Source organism: Rousettus aegyptiacus, unplaced genomic scaffold, assembly GCF_014176215.1.
Source record: "Rousettus aegyptiacus isolate mRouAeg1 unplaced genomic scaffold, mRouAeg1.p scaffold_m13_p_12, whole genome shotgun sequence".
NCBI classification, from domain to species: Eukaryota; Metazoa; Chordata; class Mammalia; order Chiroptera; family Pteropodidae; genus Rousettus; species Rousettus aegyptiacus.
Window position 1 is genome coordinate 40,599,793 of NW_023416287.1, and position 19,330 is coordinate 40,619,122.

Consider the following 19,330-nt stretch of genomic DNA (forward strand, 5'->3'; position numbering starts at 1 on the left):
CTACAAGTTCCACCAGAACAGGCATTTTGTCTATCTTCCTGCATCTAGAAAAAAGCCTTGTACACAGTAGGTGCTCAATAAATGAGCATGAATGAACATTGGAGATTGATCAGTTTATCAATAGATGATTGGACAGACAAGTTGTCCCTGTCCCCAGGCTGAGTATCTGCCTCCTTTCTACCCTCACTCACCTCTCCTTGGCACATGCTTTGTCTCTCTCTGGCAGATTTTTTTAAAGCATCACTCATTTTCCTCACCCCCTATGTCTGACAACCGCCAATCTATTCTCTGTTTCTGAGTTTGGTTTTCTTTTTTTCAGTTCCACATATAAGTAATAACACAGTATTTGTATTTCTCTGTCTCACTTATTTTAACTAGCATAATGCCCTCAAGTTCTACCCATGTTGTTATAAATGACGGGATTTCCATACACACATACGCATGCACGCACGCACACATGCGCATATATATCTCACATCTCCTTAACTATTCATTTGTCAATGAACATTTAGATTGCTTTTATATCTTGGCTGCTATGAATAATGCTATAATAAACACTGGGGTGCTGATATCTTTTCAAAATAGCAGTTTTGTTTTCTTCAGATAAATACCAAGAAGTAGGGTTTTTGGATCATTTGGTAGTTTTATTTTTAATCTCTTGAGGAAACTCCATACTATTTTTCATAATGGCTACACCAATTTACATTCTCGTGTCTGATCTATTTCTAATCCTGGCTTCTCTATTGTCTTCCTAGTCTTCTCTAAACCCTCCCAGGACAACTTGCTCCTTCTTCTATATCCACAACTGCCAAAGTCTTGGTCAGGGGCACATCAATGCTGAGGGACAGAAAACTGAGGGCCTAGCCTGAGAAGTGAGGCTGCTTTCTCTTCCTGCCCTCCCTGAGAAGCCCTTTGTATGGTTGAGAGAGAGAGACTAAAATGTAAACTTTAACTGTGCTTCAAAAGAAGCTGCAGAGAAAGGGTATTAGCCTGAAGAGAAGTTATAGTCTTGGCAGCTAAATGAAAATCAAATGTGATGTTGATATTAATGCATATAGTCTCGGAAGAAGAGCTAAAAGATTTTCTTTTTGAAATAATAAAGGAAATGGAGAAGACATACGCATTCTAGCAGCTGAGAATTAGTGAGGTGAGTAGAGACTGGAGGGTCAGAAAGAATCTACTTAAAGTGGATCTAGGTTTCTGGATGGTGAAGGTAAGGCTAATCACTACTGTCATGGTAATAGGTAGGTGCCGAATGCCAGCTACAGATAGGAGCCAAACATTCCTTCACATAAAAGTGCGACATCTATTCTACCAGTAACAATAACAGAATCATGTAAACAGGAGTGGAAAAATAGGGAAAGGAGCCCAGTATTGTACCACAACATTCAAAAATGCTCTCCAGAGGCAGAACAGTTACCACCCTCTGGAACTGACATCCAGTTCCCCCAACACACATCACTGCCCACGTCTATCTTCTTTCTGTTCCAATTCTCTAAATTTAGTGGCTTTAAACAACAACTATCATCTTATTATCAGGAATTGAGGAGGTGCTTGGCCAAGAAGTTCTGGTTGGGTATCTCTGCTGATATTACAGTGATGTCTGGCTGGGGGTCTTATTTCTGTAGCCTGGGAGACTCCTCATGCAGTCTCCCTAGGTGGACTAGCTTGGACTTCCTCCCAATATGGCTGCCTCAGGACAGTCTAAGTGCTGACTGTGCCTGGGGCTCTGGGGTAAGTGCTCCTCCAGTCATGTAGCATCACTTCTACCACATTCTACTGGTTACAAGTGAGTCACAAGAAGAGGGAGATGAGACTCTACCACTTGATGAGGCAGTGGCAACACATGAAACAGGAAAGCTGTTGTGGCCACACTACCTTCATCCTAGGAGAGAAGAGTAGAACTGGGAAGATGCTGATGAAGTGAATGTTGAAAAACAAACAAATCACCAACATTTTCGAGTTTGATAATTGAAGGCAAGTGCAATTCTTGGGGAAGAAACATGGAATGTATTTTTAAGAACTTTAAGAATTCCCGCCCCCACCCTAGCCCAGAAAAATAACATGGAAGCCCTAGAGACATTATTAATACTGCTCAGGGCAGGGGTGTGCTGTCTGGGTGCTAAAAATAAATGTCTGCTGCAATGCTCTCAAGGAGAACATTTTGCCTATATAGATATGTCCCATGTTTGCCGTATCCAGCATAGGAGCCATGAGCCACATCTGGCTACTAAGCCCTTGAAATATGGTTAATGCAAATGAGGAACTGAATTTTAAATTTTATTTTACTGCAATTAACTTTAATTTAAATTTAAATACTGATGTGTGACTAATAGCTACTAAATCAGAAAGTGCAGATCTGGAACAAGGTATCTCAAGCAATAAACCAAAACCCTGGCTGAAAGGAGAAGAGAAAAGTACTGGGACCAGTTTGCCTGAAACTCATCTCCTGCACTGCTAAGAAAGCCCTCTGACTTGTTCCTCTCCCACATTCCCCTCAGGAGGAAGGAGAAAGAAGTTCAGTGCTAAGAGTTGGTTCAAGCTCACATTCTCTTAGAGCAAATAGTAACTGAGTTACCATTCTAAGGAATTAGTGCAATTAAATAGTAAACAAAATAAGGTACATACAGACTAGAAAGGAAGAGAAAAATTTGTCATTGGAAATATTAGTATGATGTCATTGGCTGAGGATACAAAAATATTAGAAATATTAAGTGTATTCACTTAGGTTGTCAGTTATAAAATTAACATATCAAAATCAATACCTTTTATATAAAACATATATAGCTAAAATATAATACAGAAAATAGTTCTTTCTCAATAACAACTGAAAATATGAAATGCCTAAAAAATTAAGAAATGTGAAGAATTTACATGAAGAAAACTATAAAGCTTGACTAGAAGACATAAAATAAGGAAGGATAATTGAAGAGACATACCTTTTCATTAACTAGGAAGACTCAAAGTAGTAAAGACATCAGTCCTCTAAATCAAAATTCTAATTGAATTTTTTTGACAAAAAACTCAATTGAACTTGACAAAAGTGTTCAAAATATGAACAGATACATCAATGGAAGAGGATAGAGAATCCAGAAATAGATCCATGAATATATGAGTGTTCAATAGCTCATAAAAATGGCCGTAGATAGAACAGTTTTAGGAGTGTTGGGAGGGTAGAATCCAGCTGAAATGGGTTGAGGAGTGATAAATGGAACTGTACACTGAATATAGAAACACTTTCTAGAAGTTTGCCTTGCTCTCTCTTCCATAATCTCCAACGTCCCCCCCCCCCCCAACAATCTACTCACATAAACATACAAGTTAATAAGAAAGGAAAGGCCCATAAGCTCCCACCACCTCACTTTTAGCCACCACTAAGTTAATTCAAAAGAAATTGCAAAGATACCCCAGGCTGTGGAGGGCAAAGAATGAGCAAACAGGAGCTAGAGGAGGAAACAGGATGTGGTTGGACATGCAAAGTATTTGTTTAGGAAGTGTGAAAGTGGCAGTCCCAGAGCCCTGCCTATCCTTTTCCTTTACTCAATATGTTCCTCAGCTGTGCCCCACCCTCCGGAATTCCAGGTGTGAATTTCCAGTGTGGCTGTCCCTGTGATGCTGCAGAGATTGCATCCACTAGCCCAGGATTCTCCCCTCAGCTTAAACCCCACGTCTGCCCCACAGTTATCACTGCATGGGTCTGACAGTCCAGTTTACACACTTGGAAGATGCACACGAACTCTCTGTGCCTGGTTGTGCTTCAGGCTGGAGACAAGTAAAGGAGTCAGACACCATTGGACAGTTGGACCCTCAGACCTTCTATCCACCATTACCATGGCACAGGTGTACAGGCCAGTCAACAACCGTGCAAGGAGCTGTGTGAGTGCTAAGTGGCCTGGGAAAATGGGAGAGGGAAGCAGGATGGCTTCCTGGAGATGGTAGATTTTATCTTTATTGAGTTATAATGGACATACAACATATTAGCTTCAAGTGTACAACACAATGATTCAGTATTTGTATATATAATAGTCCCTGATTATTCATGGTTTTGTTTTCCAGTTTTAGTTACCCACAGTTACTTAATTGAGGCTCAAAAATATTAATTGGAAATTCCAGTCAGGCCTCAAAGTAGGTAAAGTGTGGAGAAATGACAGTGTTTCTATGAATACATTTTGAATTATCAATTCTACTAAGACAAAAATAGTTTTATTCATTGGATTTATTAAGAAAATACAGTGTAATTTTCATAAAAGGCAGTAGACTTAAATATTGGATCTGGCACACACTGATGCCATAGGGTATTTGGCAAAAAGGAAGTTAATGCTAAGGAAAACATGGCAGTGGAGGATGCAGCCACTGAACAGAAGAGTGAAGGCTTGTTGAGGACCAATGCTCATTCCTCCTTCCAATTGACAGATTTTGAATGCCCACTTTGTGACAGGCAAACCCTATGCTGCGACCAGGCACATAGAAACAAATTAGCCCTGGGGATATCATTCCCATCTAATGAATACCTTAGACGCAGCCAGTAGAGATGACAAGCTCCCTGCGATGACTGAGGACATGAGCAATGGCTTGGCACAAGGCCTGCAAAACAGTATCACTTCAGCATGAGCTCCCTCTCTGCTCCTCCCTGCCTCCTCACCCCAATCACAGCCATCCTATCCATAGAGTGTAGTAGAAATGCAAACTAAACTCCTTTAGTTCCTAAAATCCTTTAGGTCCCTCCTTAGGGTCTCCCAAGCTTGATGCCTGCTTTTAAAGACCAGAATGATAGGCACCATGACAGGCTGCCCATATCCCCCTTCAGCAAGAGCAAAGTCCCCCAGAGGCCAGCAGTGCTGTGGCCAAAAAGCCTTGGCAGTCAGCCTTCTCAGTGGTAACCCCCAGCTGCAGATTCCACCTTTCCAGGAGTAGCACCCATGCATGTGCATCAAGGCCAGAGCCATCCCCCTCCCCCAATTTAGGACAGCTCTGGGGCCTGTGGGCTCTCTGGAGTTGTTATTGTGCCTGCACTTAGCTCAGTGTTGCGTTCTCTTCTACCTGCCTCAGCTTCCTCTCTCCTTTGCATTGATCCCCAAGGAGCCTCCTCAATAGACATGCTACTCACAGAGTTTTGTCTCAAACTCCCCTTTACAGGTCACTTAGAGGATGCAGGAGTCCAGCGCTCTCTAACTGCAACCTGGTTGGGGGCTGTTTAAGGGGCAGCCACCAGTCTGACTGCCATATGTTTACTTCAATGCAAATGGACCAGCATTATCTTCTATTCTGCAGCTTCAGCACATCGTGTCCCAGCCCAGGATGTCAGGAAGCTCTCAGCCATGGAGACAGAGCTCTTCATGCTGGCAGGCATGCCAGGGTGTCTCCCCCCACCCCATCCCCAGAAGGTGCAAGCAGATTTCTTACCGTCTGCCACTGCTCATTGTTGAAGGAAAAACTCCACATCCCAAACATTTGTTTGGAGGGAATTAGATCATCACCTCCTCACTAATGAAGCCAGGCTGTGCAAACAGAGGAAGGGAAGATGACAGGTTGTCTGTCTCTAGGCGCGGTGGCCCAGCAGTTGGCACCCCAGGTGTCTCTGAGGCTCCAAGTACATGTTTCAAAAATAACCTATGCCAAGCTAGCTTGGAACCTCCCCAGGTGATATTTGTCTTGGTGGCTGGGGATGCTGGCCCTGAGCCGGAGACTGCAGCAACTTTCTGAAACCAGAGCAGGCCTCTGCTACATTCTGAAGGCGGCAAATTCCTGCCCTCCCAGGCTTAAGAGCCACTTCTGTCTCTGTTCCCTTCTAGTCTGGTGCCACCACAAGCTCCTCTGCCAAAGAAGATGCTACACTCTCAAGTAGAACAGTCACCCTCCTTAGCTTTCTGACTAGAATGTCTGCAAGTAAATAGGTTTTTTTTCCTCTTACTATTATTTGAAATTAAGATATAATTCACACAACATAAGAGTCACCATTTATAAATGGACATTTCAGTGGTCCATCATATGTTCATATTGTGCAACCATTACCACTAATTCCCAAACATTTTCATCACCCTCACCCTCCCCCCAAAAAACCTTACTTCTTAGAGTAAGTTTCAATTTCCTCTTCATCCCCTGCTCCCTTCTATTGTACTTTTGTCTTTGCGAATGCTTGTTCTGGACATTTCATATAAATGGAATCATACAATATGTGACTCTTTCTTACTGGCTCGTTTCACTGAGCATGTTTTCAAAGTTCAACAATGTTGTAGCATGAACCTTTACTTCATTCTTTTTTTATAGTTGAATAATATTCCATTGTATGGATATGCCACATCGAAGGACATTTGAGTTGTTTCCACTTTATGGATATTATGGGTAATGCTGCTATAAAGTCTTTGTGTGAACATATGTTTCCAATTCTCTTGGGTGTATACCCAGAAATGGAATTGCTAATCAAATGCTAATTCTGTTTAACTTTTTGAAAAATAAACAAATTGTTTTCCATAGTGGCTATGCCATTTATATTCCCACCAAGAAGGTACCAAGGATTTAATTTCTCCATATCTTTGCCAACATTTGTTATTTCTTTCCTTTTTTCCTTATTGCAGCCCTCCTGATGGGTGTGAAGTTATGTCTCCTTGTGGTTTTGCTTTGCATGTCCCTACTGATTAGTAATGCTGGGTATCTACTTATGTGTTTATTAAGCATTTGTATAAATTCTTTAGAAAAATGTCTATTCAAATCCTTTGTCCATTTTTTAATTGGGCTATTCATCTTTTTCTTGTTGAGTTGTTAGAGTTCCTGGGGATGACAGAAAAGCAGCGATGGCAGAGAAACAACATTTGATTTATACTGGCCGCTATTACAAAACCCAGGCTGAGCCGCAGACCCCACACCCCAACCCCGAGAGCCCCTCCTCCAGACCCTCCAGATGGAACACAGCAGAGCATCAGGGGGATCTAAGTAAATGCTACTGAAACTGTGCTGACACTGACAGGAACTAAGACTGAGGGTAGCGAGTGTGATTAAATATCTATAAGGGGAAAAAAGGCATTATTAAGACTTTATATAAAGAGATCCAAAAGACTTAGATGCCACCTACAGGAAACCAAAAGAAAAACTCCTTCTTTGCAACAGGCTAGGGACCATTATATAATAAATCTTCTTTATGGAAAAAAAAAGCAGAACACACTTCCATTAATGCCTAGAAATAAGCTTACAAACATAGAAATATGTGACTTAAATGACAGAGAATTCGGGATGGTACTTCTGAAAAAACTCAATGAGATTCAAAACAAATCATATCAGCAATTTCAGGAATTGAAAAAACAGCCAGATGAGCAAATTAAGTTCTTTAGCAAAGAGATTGAAACCTTAAAAAAAAATGAAAAGACCTTCTGGAGATGAAGAGCACACTGCAAGAGTTGAAAAATGAAATAGCAAGCTTGGGAAATAGAGTCGACCAACTGGGGGAAGGGATCAGTGATATCGAAGACAGAAATCTAGAAATATATCAGAAGGAAGAAGAGAGAAACTGAAGAATGAAAAATAATAAAACAGAAATACAGAACTAGCTGATACCATAAAGAGAGGAAACATATGAATAATGGGCATTACCATAAGTGAGGAAAAGGAGCAGAGACTAGAAAGCATTTTCAGACAAGTAGTGGATGAGAATTTCTCAAATCCAAGGAATGAGCTGGAGCTTGGAATTGAAGAAGTCAACAGAACACCCAATTATCTCAACCCAAAAAGACCTTCACCAAGACATATTGTATTAAAGTTATCAAAAGTCAACGACAAAGACAGAATTCTCAGAGTAACCATGGAAAGGAAGACAGTAACCTATAAAGGACAAACCATAAGATTATTGTTGGACTTCTCAGCACAAACCTCAAAAGCCAGAAAGGAGTGGAATCAAATATTCGAACTATTAAATGAAAGGAACTACCAGCCTAGAATGATGTATCCAGTGAAGCTGTCCTTTAGAGATGAAGGAGAAATTAAGACCTTTCCAGATATACAAAAATTGACAGAATTCTCCACTACGAGGCCTGCACTACAGGAAATACTGAAAGAGGTTGGCTCATCTAAAACAAAATGACAAAAACAAATCATTATTAGGAGTGAGGTGACTAGCAGGCTGATAAATCAGAGGAGTAAGGAGTAAGGCATTATAAGCTTAAAATAAGAAGAGATTTGATACAGCAAGATAGTAATGAACATTCAGCATACATAGGGACAAACTGGGACAACAATAACTAAAAAAGGGAGGATTCAAAGATCCAGATTTGCAATGGGGAACGGAGATAAGGCACGTGCAGAAGAAAATGGACGACTGCATATATAACTTTCCTTTACATATTCGTAATGGTAACTACATGCCAAAGATTCACAACTGAAGTATATAATGTAAAACAAGAGGAACCAGAGACAAAACCCACAAAAGACAACCAAAATCAAGAAAACAGAAACACAAGGACAAGGAAGCAATGAAAATGCTGAGCTACAAGAGAGCAAAAGATTAAGTGGCTATAAGAAGACCTCATATTTCAGTAATCACCCTAAATATAAATGGATTGAACTCATCAATAAAAAGGCAGAATGGATCAAAAAACAAAATCCAACCATATGCTGCCTCCAGGAGACATCTCAGTTCCAAAGACAAATATAGATTCAAAGTGAAAAGGTACAGAATGATATTTCAAGCAAATGGAATTCAGAAAAAAGCAGGAGTAGCAGTACTAATACCAGATGAAATAGACTTCAAAATAAAAAAGGTAAAGAAAGATACTGAGGGACACTTCATAATGATAAAGGGAATCATGCACCGAGAAGACATAACATTTATTAATATCTATGCTCTCAATTAGGGAGCCCTGAAATATGTGAAGCAATTACTAATAAAACTAAAGAGAGAAACAGAACAAAACACTATCATAGTAGGGGACCTAAATACCCCACTGTTGGATATGGACAGATCATCCAAACAGAAAATTAATAAGGAAATAACATCTTAAATAGTACATTAGACAAACTGGACATTTACAGAGCCTTTCATTCCAAAATAGCTGCTCATATATTCTCATCTAGTGCAAATGGAACATTCTCAAGGAATGACCACATACTGGGACATACAGATAGCCTCTACAAATATAAGATGGTGGAAATCATACAAACCATATTCTCTGATCATAATGATTTGAAACTAGAAAGCAACTGCAAATAGAAAGCAGGAAGAACCACAAATACATGGATATTAAACAATATACTACTACTGAAGAATAACTGGATAAGAGAAGAAATAAAAAGAGAGATCAAGAGATACATAGAAACAAATGATAATGACAGTACAACATGGCAAAAACGGTCATAAGAGGAAAGTTCATATCATTGCAGGCCTATGTCCAAAAACAAGAACCAGCCCAAATAAACAACCTAACACTTCAACTTAAAAAGAACTAGAAAAAGAAGAACAAATGAAGCCTAAAGTCAGCAGAAGGAAATAAATAATCAAAATTAGAGCAGAAATAAATGAAATTGAAAGCAGCAACAACAACAAAAAACAATGAAAAAAATGCAACAAAGAGCTGCTTCTTTGACAAGGTTCATAATATTGACAAACCCCTGGCTAGACTCACTAAAGAAAAAAAGAGAAAGGACACAAATAAACAAAATCAGGATGAAAGAGGGGAAATTTTGGCAGACACTGCAGAAATACAAAGGATCATACAAGAATACTATGAAAAAGTATATAACACCAAATTTAATAACCTAGAAAAAATGGACCAGTACTTAGAAAATACAACCTTTCTAGACTGAATCAAGAAGATCTGGAAAATCTAAAAAACTGATCAGCAGTAGGTAAATGGAAACAATCATCAAAAACCTAGCAAAAAGTAAAAGTCCAGGACTGGATGGCTTTACCAGTGAATTCTACCAAATATTCAAAGAAGATTTAATACCTCAAAATCTTCCAAAGAATCAAAGAGGAGGCAATACTTCCTAACTCATGTTCTGAGGACAATATTACCCTGATATCAGTACCTGGTAAAGATAACACAAAAAAAGAAAATTACAGACCAATATCTCTCATGAACACAGATGCAAAAATCCTAACTAAGATACTACTGTGAACCTAGTACAGTAACGTATTAAAAAGATAATATAACATGATCAAATGAACTTCATCCCAGAGTGACATGGATGGTTCAACATATGCAAATTAATTAATATTATAAACCAAATAAACAAATTAAAGAGTAAGAATCATATGATCATATCCATAGATGCAAGAAAAGCCTTTGACAAGATACAGCAGCCATTTATGATCAAAACACTTAACAAAATTAGAATAGAAGGAAAGTACCTCAACATAATACAGGCCATATATGACAAACCCTCAGCCAACATTATATTGAATAGTGAAAATCTAATAATTTCCTTCTAAGATTAGGAACAAAGCAAGGCTGTCCACTATCACCACTGCTATTCAATATAATATTGGAGGTCCTAGCAAGTGCAATCAAAGAAGAGAAAGATATAAAACATATCCTAATAGGAAATGAAGAAGTCAAACTGTCACTGATTGCAGATGACATGATTCTCTATATAGAAAATCCTAAAGACTCCACAAGAACACTACTAAAAACTAAAGCAAATACACTAAATTTTCTGGATACAAAATCAACATTCAAAAATCCATAGCATTCCTATACTCTAATGACAAAGCCTCAGAAAAAGAAGTGGAAGAAATAATTCCTTTTACAATTTCAACAAAAAGAAAAAATACCTAGAAATAAATTTAAGGAAACAAATGAAGGGCCTATATAATGAAAACTATAAGACCCTATTAAAAGAAATCGAAGAAGATACAAAGAAATGGAATGATATTTTGTGTTCTTGGATTGGAAGAATCAACATAGTTAAAATGACCATATTACCTAAAGCATTATACAGAAATAATGCAATCCCTATCAAAATCTCATCAGCATTTTTTAAAGAAATAGAACAAAAAATCATCAGATTCGTATGGAAGCACAAAAGACCCCGAATTGCCAAACTCAGCCTGAAAAAAAAAGAACGAGGCTGGAGGCCAAACTTCAAATTATACTACAAAGCGACAGTCATCCAAACAACATGATATTGGTAGAGAAACAGACACACTGACCAGTGGAACAAAATCTAGAGTCCAGAAGTAAACCCATATTAATACAGGCAAATAATTTTTGACAAAAGAGCCAAAAACATCCAGTGGAGAAAGGAAAGCCTCTTCAACAAATGGTGCTGGGAAAACTGGAAAGCCACCTGCAAAAGAATGAAACTAGACTGATGTCTATCACCACACACCAAAATTAACTCAAAATGGATTATGGATCTGAATATAAGACCTGAAACAATAAAATGCACAGAAGAAATCATAGGAACTAAACTCAAGGTCCTTGGACTTAAAGAAAATTTTATGAATTTGACCTCAATAGCAAGGGAAGTAAAAGCTAAAATAAAGGAATGGAACCACATCGAACTAAAAAGCTTCTGCTCAACAAAAGAAGTTGTCAACAAGGTAAAGAGACAACCATTCAAATGGGAAAATATATTTGCAAGAAAGACCTCTGATAAGGGCCTAATATCCAAAATATACAAAGAACTCATCGACTCAATAACAACAACAAAAAACAAAAGATCCAATTAAAAAATGAGCAGAGGATCTGAACAGACACTTCTCCATAGAGGACATGCAAGTGGCCAACGAATATTTGAAAAGATGTTCAACATCGCTAGCGATTAGGGAAATGCAAATCAATGCCACAATTAGGTACCATCTCACACGTGCTAGGATAGCTATAATCAATAGGACAAGTAATAACAAATGTCGGAGAGGATGCAGAGAAAAAGGACCCCTCCTACACTGCTAGTGGGACTGCAAATTGGTACAGCCACTCTGGAAAACAGTATGGAGGTTCCTCAAAAACTAAGAATTGATCTACATATGATCCAGCAATCCCTCTACTAGGTATTTGCCCCAAAGACTTGAAAACTCATATTCGAAAAGATATTTGCACACCGATGTTTATAGCAGCATTATTCACAGTGACCAGGACATGGAAGCAACTAAAATGTCCTATGATAGATGATTGGCTAAAGAAACTGCGGTACATATATACAATGGAATATTACTCAGCCATAAGAAGAGATGAAATACTGCCATTTGCGACAACATGGATGGACCTTGAAATAATCATACAAATGAAATAAGCCAGACAGAAAAAGGTTGAAAATCACATGATATCACTTATATGTGAGATATAAACCTAAAACCAGCAAATGAGCAGGACAAACAAACAGAAACTCATGGACGTGGACGATGGACTAGTGGTCACCAGGGAGGGGGAAAAAAGTAAAAAAATAAAATGTTAAAAATAAAAAAATCAAAATAAAAAATAAAATAATATAAAATTATTATTGATAAAAATAAAAATAATAAATAAAAACATGAAAATGAAAAAAATCTGAGGGTGCAATACTTGTATCAGACGCAATAGACTTTAAAACAAAGGCTATAATAAGAGACAAAGAGGGGCATTACATAATGATAAAGTGATCAATACAAGAGACATAACCCTAGTAAACATATACACACCTAATACAGGAGCACCTACATATATAAAGCAATTATTCACTGACATAAAAGGAGAGATTGATAGTAGTACATTCATAGTAGGTGTCATTAACACCCCATTGACACCACCGGATAGATCTTCCCAACAAAAAATCAACAAGGAAAAAGCAGCCTTAAAAGACACACTAGACCAGATAGATTTAATTGATACATTCAGAGCTTTTCACCAAAAAGCAATATAATATACATTCCTCTCAAGTACACATGAAACATTTTCAGGAATAGACCACATGTTAGGCCACAAAACAAGTATCGATAAATGTAAAAAAACTGAAATCATACCAAGCGTCTTCTCTAATCACAATGGTGTGAAATTAGAAATCAACTATAAGAAAAAAACTGAATAAACGCACAAACACCCGGAGGCTAAATTCCATGCTAGTAAACAATGAATGGGTTAACAGTGATATTAAGGAAGAAATTAGAAGATACCTTGAGACAAATAAAAATGAAAACACAATGACTCCAAATCTATGGGACGCAGATTTCCCCTAAGAGGGAAATACATGGTAGAATAGGCCTACCTCAAGAAACAAGAAAAAGCTCAAATAAACCAAATTAACAATCTAACCTTAAATTTAAAAGAACTAGAAAGAGAATAGCAAGCAAAGCCCAAAAAGCAATACAAAAGGTCAATGAAAATAAGAGCTAGTTCTTTGAAAAGATAAACAATATTGATAAATTTTAACCAAACTCTTCAATGGAAGAGAGATGATCCAAATAATCAGAAATGAAGGAGAAATGACAACTGAAACCACAGAGATACAAATGATAATAAGAAAATACTATGGGACAATCTGGACAAAATTAATACATTCCTAGAAACATACAATCTCCCAAGACTGAGATGAGAAGAAACATAAAATCTGAACTGACCAATTACCAAAAACTCCTGGACTGGATGGCTTAATAGGTGAATTTTACTAAACATTCAAAGAATTAGCACCTATTTTGTTCAAACTATTCCAAAAAAATTCAAAAGGAGGGAAGGCTCCCTAACTCTTCTTACAAGGTCACCATTACCCTGATTCTAAAACCAGACAGAGACATTGCAAAAAAGAAAACTGTAGGCTAATATCCCTGATGAACATAGATGCAAAAATCCTCAACAAGATATGAGCACACCGAATTCAGCAACACATTAAAAATATCATACACCATGGTCAAGTGGGATTTATTCATGGAATGCAAGGTTGATTCAATATCTGCAAATCAATTAATGTGATGTGCCACAATAGCAAATTAAAAGATAAAAGTTATATGATCATATCAATAGTTGCAGAAAAAGCATTTGACAAAATCTAGCATCTGTTTATGATAAAAACTCTCTGCAAAGTGGGAATAAAGAGAATATACTTCAACATAATAAAGGCCATATATGACAAACCAACAGCTAATATCGCACTCAATAGGAAAAAGCTAAAAACATTTTCTTTAAGATAAAATACGAGACAAGGATGTCCACTTTCATCACTTTTATTTAACCTACTATACGAAGTCCTAACTACAGCAATCAGACAAGGAAAAATAAAAGGCATCCAAATTGGAAAGAAGTAAAACTCATTATTTGCAGATGGCATGATTCTATGCATAGATCCAACATTGTTGGAATCAACACCATTAAAATGGCCATACTACCTAAATTACTTTAGGTTCATAGGTTCAATCCAATCCCTGTCAAAATAATAATGGCATTTTTCAGGGAACTAGAACAAATAATCATAAAATTTATATGGAACTATAAAAGGTCCCGAATAGCCACAGCAATTCCGAGAAAGAACAAAGTTGGAGGTATCCCATTACATGACATCAAACTATACTAAAAGGCTTTAGTAATCAAAACAGCATGGGGCAGGCATAAAAATATACACAGAGATCAATGGCACAGAATAGAGAGCCCAGAAATAAATCCATGCCTATATGGTCATTTAATCTATGACAAAGGAGGCAGGAATATACAATGGGATAAAGACAGTATCTTCCACAAATGGTGTTGGAAAAACTGGGCAGAGACATGTAAAATAATAAAACTTGACCACCTTCTTATACCATATACAAGAATAAACTTAAAATAGGTTAAAGACTTAAATGTAAGACCCGAAACCATAAAACTTCTAGAGGAAAACATAGGCAGTAAACTCTCTGACATTACTATTGGTAATTTTTTTTCTGATATATCTCCTAAGGCAAGGGAAACAAAAGAAAAAATAAACAAATGGGACTGTATCAAACGAAAAGTTTTTGCAATGCAGAGGAAACCATCAACAACATGAAAAGACAACCTACTGAATAAGAGAAGATACCTCCCTATGGTATATCTGAAAAGGGATTAATATTCAAAATTTATAAAGAATTCATGCAACTCAACAGCAAAAAAACAAACAATCCAATTAAAAAATGAGCAGAGGACCCGAATAGCTATTTCTCCAAAGAGGACATACAAGTGGCCCATACACGTGTGAAAAGATGCTCAAGGTCGCTAACCATCAGAGAAATGCAAATTAAAACCATGGGATATCACCTCACACCTGTCAGATTGGCTATTATCAATAAATCAAAAAACAAGTGTTGGTGAGGATGTTGTATACTGTTCGTGGGATTGCAAATTGGTACAGCCACTATGAAAAAGTTTGAAATTTCCTCAAAAAATTAAAAACAGAACTACATTTTGACCCAGCAATTGTACTTCTGAGTACTTAACCTAAGAAAATCAAAACACTAATTCATAAAGACCTATGCACCCCTATGTTCACTGCAGTGCTATTCACAATAGCTAAGATATGGAAGCAACTTAACTGCCCGTCAATAGATGATTGGATAAAGAAATTACGATACACATATAATGAAATATTACTTAGCTATAAAATATGAAATCTTATCATTTGCAACGACATAGATGGACTAGAAGGTATACTGAGTGAAAGAAGTCAGACAAAGAAAGATAAATGCCACATGATTTTACTCACATGTAGAACAAAAGCAAACAAACTAAACAAAAGCAAACTCACAGATACAGAGAACAAACTGGTGAAGGGATGAAGAACTACAAATTAGTAGTTACAAAACAGTACCTACTAGTAACTACGGGGACGTAGAATGCAGCATAGGAATATAGTTGATATTATTGTAATGGTTGTGTGTAGTGCCAGATGGGTGCTAGAGTAATTAGGGGGATCATGTCGCAAGTTACATAGACGTCTAACCATTGTACTCTATGCCTGAAACTAATATAAAATATAACTAAGGAAAAAAAAGAAATAGCAGAAGAATTTCCAGCTCTGCAACTGGCCTGCAGTTTGGGTGAGGCAAGAGAATTGCCCAGGGTGTCAGATCTATGGAGGCATTGGGTTGCAGGGCCATGCAAGGGCATAGCACCTGAGAATAACTGTTTCCTTAAATGTGGTCACTTGTCTTGCCTTGTCCTCATCCTAATCCTGTTTCGTCTGCTCCTTGCTCTTCTTTCTCTTAACCCTGGATGTGATGCCCAGAGTCAAACAGCTTTCTGGTGATGCAAGGCAACAGATTAAGGGCAAAGGTCTCCATGCTACAAAGATGGGGAAAGTCTGGCATGTTGTAGGGCCGCCTTTTTCATGTTCTTGTTCTATAGGATAATCACATGTTTATTAAGATAGTGCATGAAGCCCCTGAAAAATAGGTTTTCAGTTACGTTCTTCCAAAAGCACTTCTGACAAGTCACTCCCCTTTTCCAGAGGCTATACATTAGAAGAACCCCAGTAAATGCCTGAAACCATGGGTAGCACTAAATCCTATATATGTTATGTTTTTTGGGTATACGTATATACCTTTTCACTTAAATGAAGCACTTTACAGCTTCTCTTTGGCATATCCGAATTGCCACCATCACTACTCTTGTGCTTTGGGGCTCTTATTAAGTAAAATAATAGTTACTTGAACACAAGCACTGTAATATGGCAACAGGCAATCTGATAAGTGAAGTGGCTACTAAATGACTAACAAGCAGCTAACATATATAACATGGGTATGGTAGACAAAGAAATAATTCATTCCCCAGGAGAGATGGAGAGGGATGGCACAAGATTCATCATGATACTCAGAAAGGTATAACTTAAGACATAAATTGTTTTTTTCTGTAATTTACCATTTAATATTTTTAGACTGTGGCTGACTGCAGGGAACTGAAATCATAGAAAGTGAAACCACGGATAAGTGGGACTATTGTGTATCAATTTATGGCAAGTATTATGAGCTTTCCATTCAAAGCTGTAAAATCATATTTTTGTTTTAAAAATAGAACTGAAGTCATCATCAAAATTAAATACTGCTCTTCAAAAGACACTGTTAAGAGAATGAAAAGCTGCCAAAACTAGGAAAAAAAATATTTGCCAAACATATATCTAATCAGAGGCTAATATCTAGACTATAAATTGAATTCTTGCAACTCAATAAGACAAATGATACCCACCCCCAAGTTGACAAAAGATTTAAACAAACATTTCAACAAAGAAAGACTACAGATGGTAAATAAGCATCTGAAACAATGCTTGACATCATTAGGGAAATGCAAATTAAAACAATAATGAGCTACAACTTTGCACCTACCAGATTGGCTAAAATTTAAAACCTCATACTCCCAAGTGATGATGAGGCTGAGCGCAACTGGAATGTTCACCTGTTGCTGGTAGGAATGCAAAATAGGACCGCCTCACTGGAAAACAGTTTGGCAGTTTCTTAAAAGTCACACATTCATTTGCCATGTAGCCAGCAATTCCACTCCTAGATGAAAAAAATGAACACATATGGCTAAAGACCTGTGTACAAATATTTATAGAAGCTTTATTCATAATATGGTCACTGGAAACAACCCAAGTTTTCCTTGACTGGTAACTGGATTAAGAAACAGTAGCACATCCATGCAATAGAATATTACTCAGCAATAAAAAGAAATCAAATATGAATACATGCAGCACTGTGGATAAGTCTCAAAAATATGCTTAGTGAAAAATGCCATACTCAAAAGGCTACATTAGATGAGTCCATTTATATGAAATTCTTGAAAAGGCAAAGCTATGTGACACAAATCAACTTGGTGGCTGCAGGGGGTGGGTGGGGAAAGTGATCAACTAGAAAGGGGCACAGGAGAAATTTTGGGGTGACAGCACTTTTCTGTATTATTTATTTATTTACTTATTTATTTTTAATATTTTAGCTTTAATTACACTTGACATTCAACATTTTATTAGTTTCAGGTGTACAGCATAGCAGTTAGACATCTATATAACTTATAAAGTGCTCTCTCAAGTAAGTATAGTACTGACCTGGCACCATACACAGTTATAAAAATATTATTGACTATATTCCCTATTTGTGCTTTACATCTCCATGCTATCTTGTAACTGCCAATTTGTACATCTTAATCCTGTCACCTTTTTCACCCAGATCCTCAAACCCCCTCCCATCGGCAACCACCAGTTTGTTTTCTGTATCTATGAGTTTGTTTTGTTTTCTAGATTCAACATATAAGTGAAATCATATATTTTTCTTTCTCTGTCTGATTTCTTTCACTTAGGTTGATACTTCTAGGTCCATTCATGTTGTCACAAAAGGTAAGATTTCATTCTTTTTCATAGCCGAGTAATATTTCGTTGCATATATGTGCCACATCTTCTTTTTCTATTGCTCCATCAATGGACACTTAGGTTGATTTCACATCTTAGCTTTTGTAAATAATGCTGCAATGAGCAGAGGAATGCATATATCCTTTTGAATTAGTGTTTTGGATTTCCTCAGATAAATAGCCAGAGGTGAAATTGCTGGTTCATGGGGTTATTTTATTTTTAATTTTTCGAGAAACTTCCATTCTGTTTTCCATAATGGCTGTACCAATTCACAATTCCAACAGTGCACATGCTTCCTTTTCCTCCACATCTTTGCCAATGCTTGTTTGTTGATTTATTGATGATGAGCATTCTGACAGGTGCGAAGTGATATCTCAGGTATCAATTTACATTTCTGTGATGATTAGTGACATTAAACTTATATCAGACGTAATACTGGTAAATATCTTCTTCTATTCAATAGGTTGTCTTTTCATTTGTCAATGGTTTCCTTTGCTATGCAAAACCTTTTTAGTTTGATGCAGCTCAATTTGTTTTTTCCTTTTGTTTCCCTTGCCTGAGGAGACATATCTAAAAAAAAAAATTACTAAGAGTAATGTCAGAGAGTTTACTGTCTTCTATGTTTTCTTCTAAGAGTTTTATGGTTTTAGATCTTACATTTAAGTTTTTAATCCATTTTGAATTTATTCTTGAATATGATGTAGGAAGGTGGTCTAGTTTTTGTTTGTTTTTTGTTTTTCATTTTTTTTTTGCATGTATCTGTCCAGTTTTACCAACAGTATTTGTGGAAGATACTGTCTTTATCCCATTGTATATTTCTTCCTCCTTTTTCATATTTTAAATGACCATATAGGCATGGATTTATTTCTGGGCTCTATTCTGTGCCATCAATCTATGTGTAGGTTTTTATGCTGGTACCATGCTATTCTGATTATTATAACCTTATAGTATGATTTAATAAAAGTTAGCATGTTGCCTCCAAATGTGTTCTTTATTCTCAAAATGTCTTTGGCTATTTGGGGTCTTTTGTGGTTTTATATAAATTTTAAAATTGTTATAGTTCTTTGAAAAGTGTCATTGATGTTTT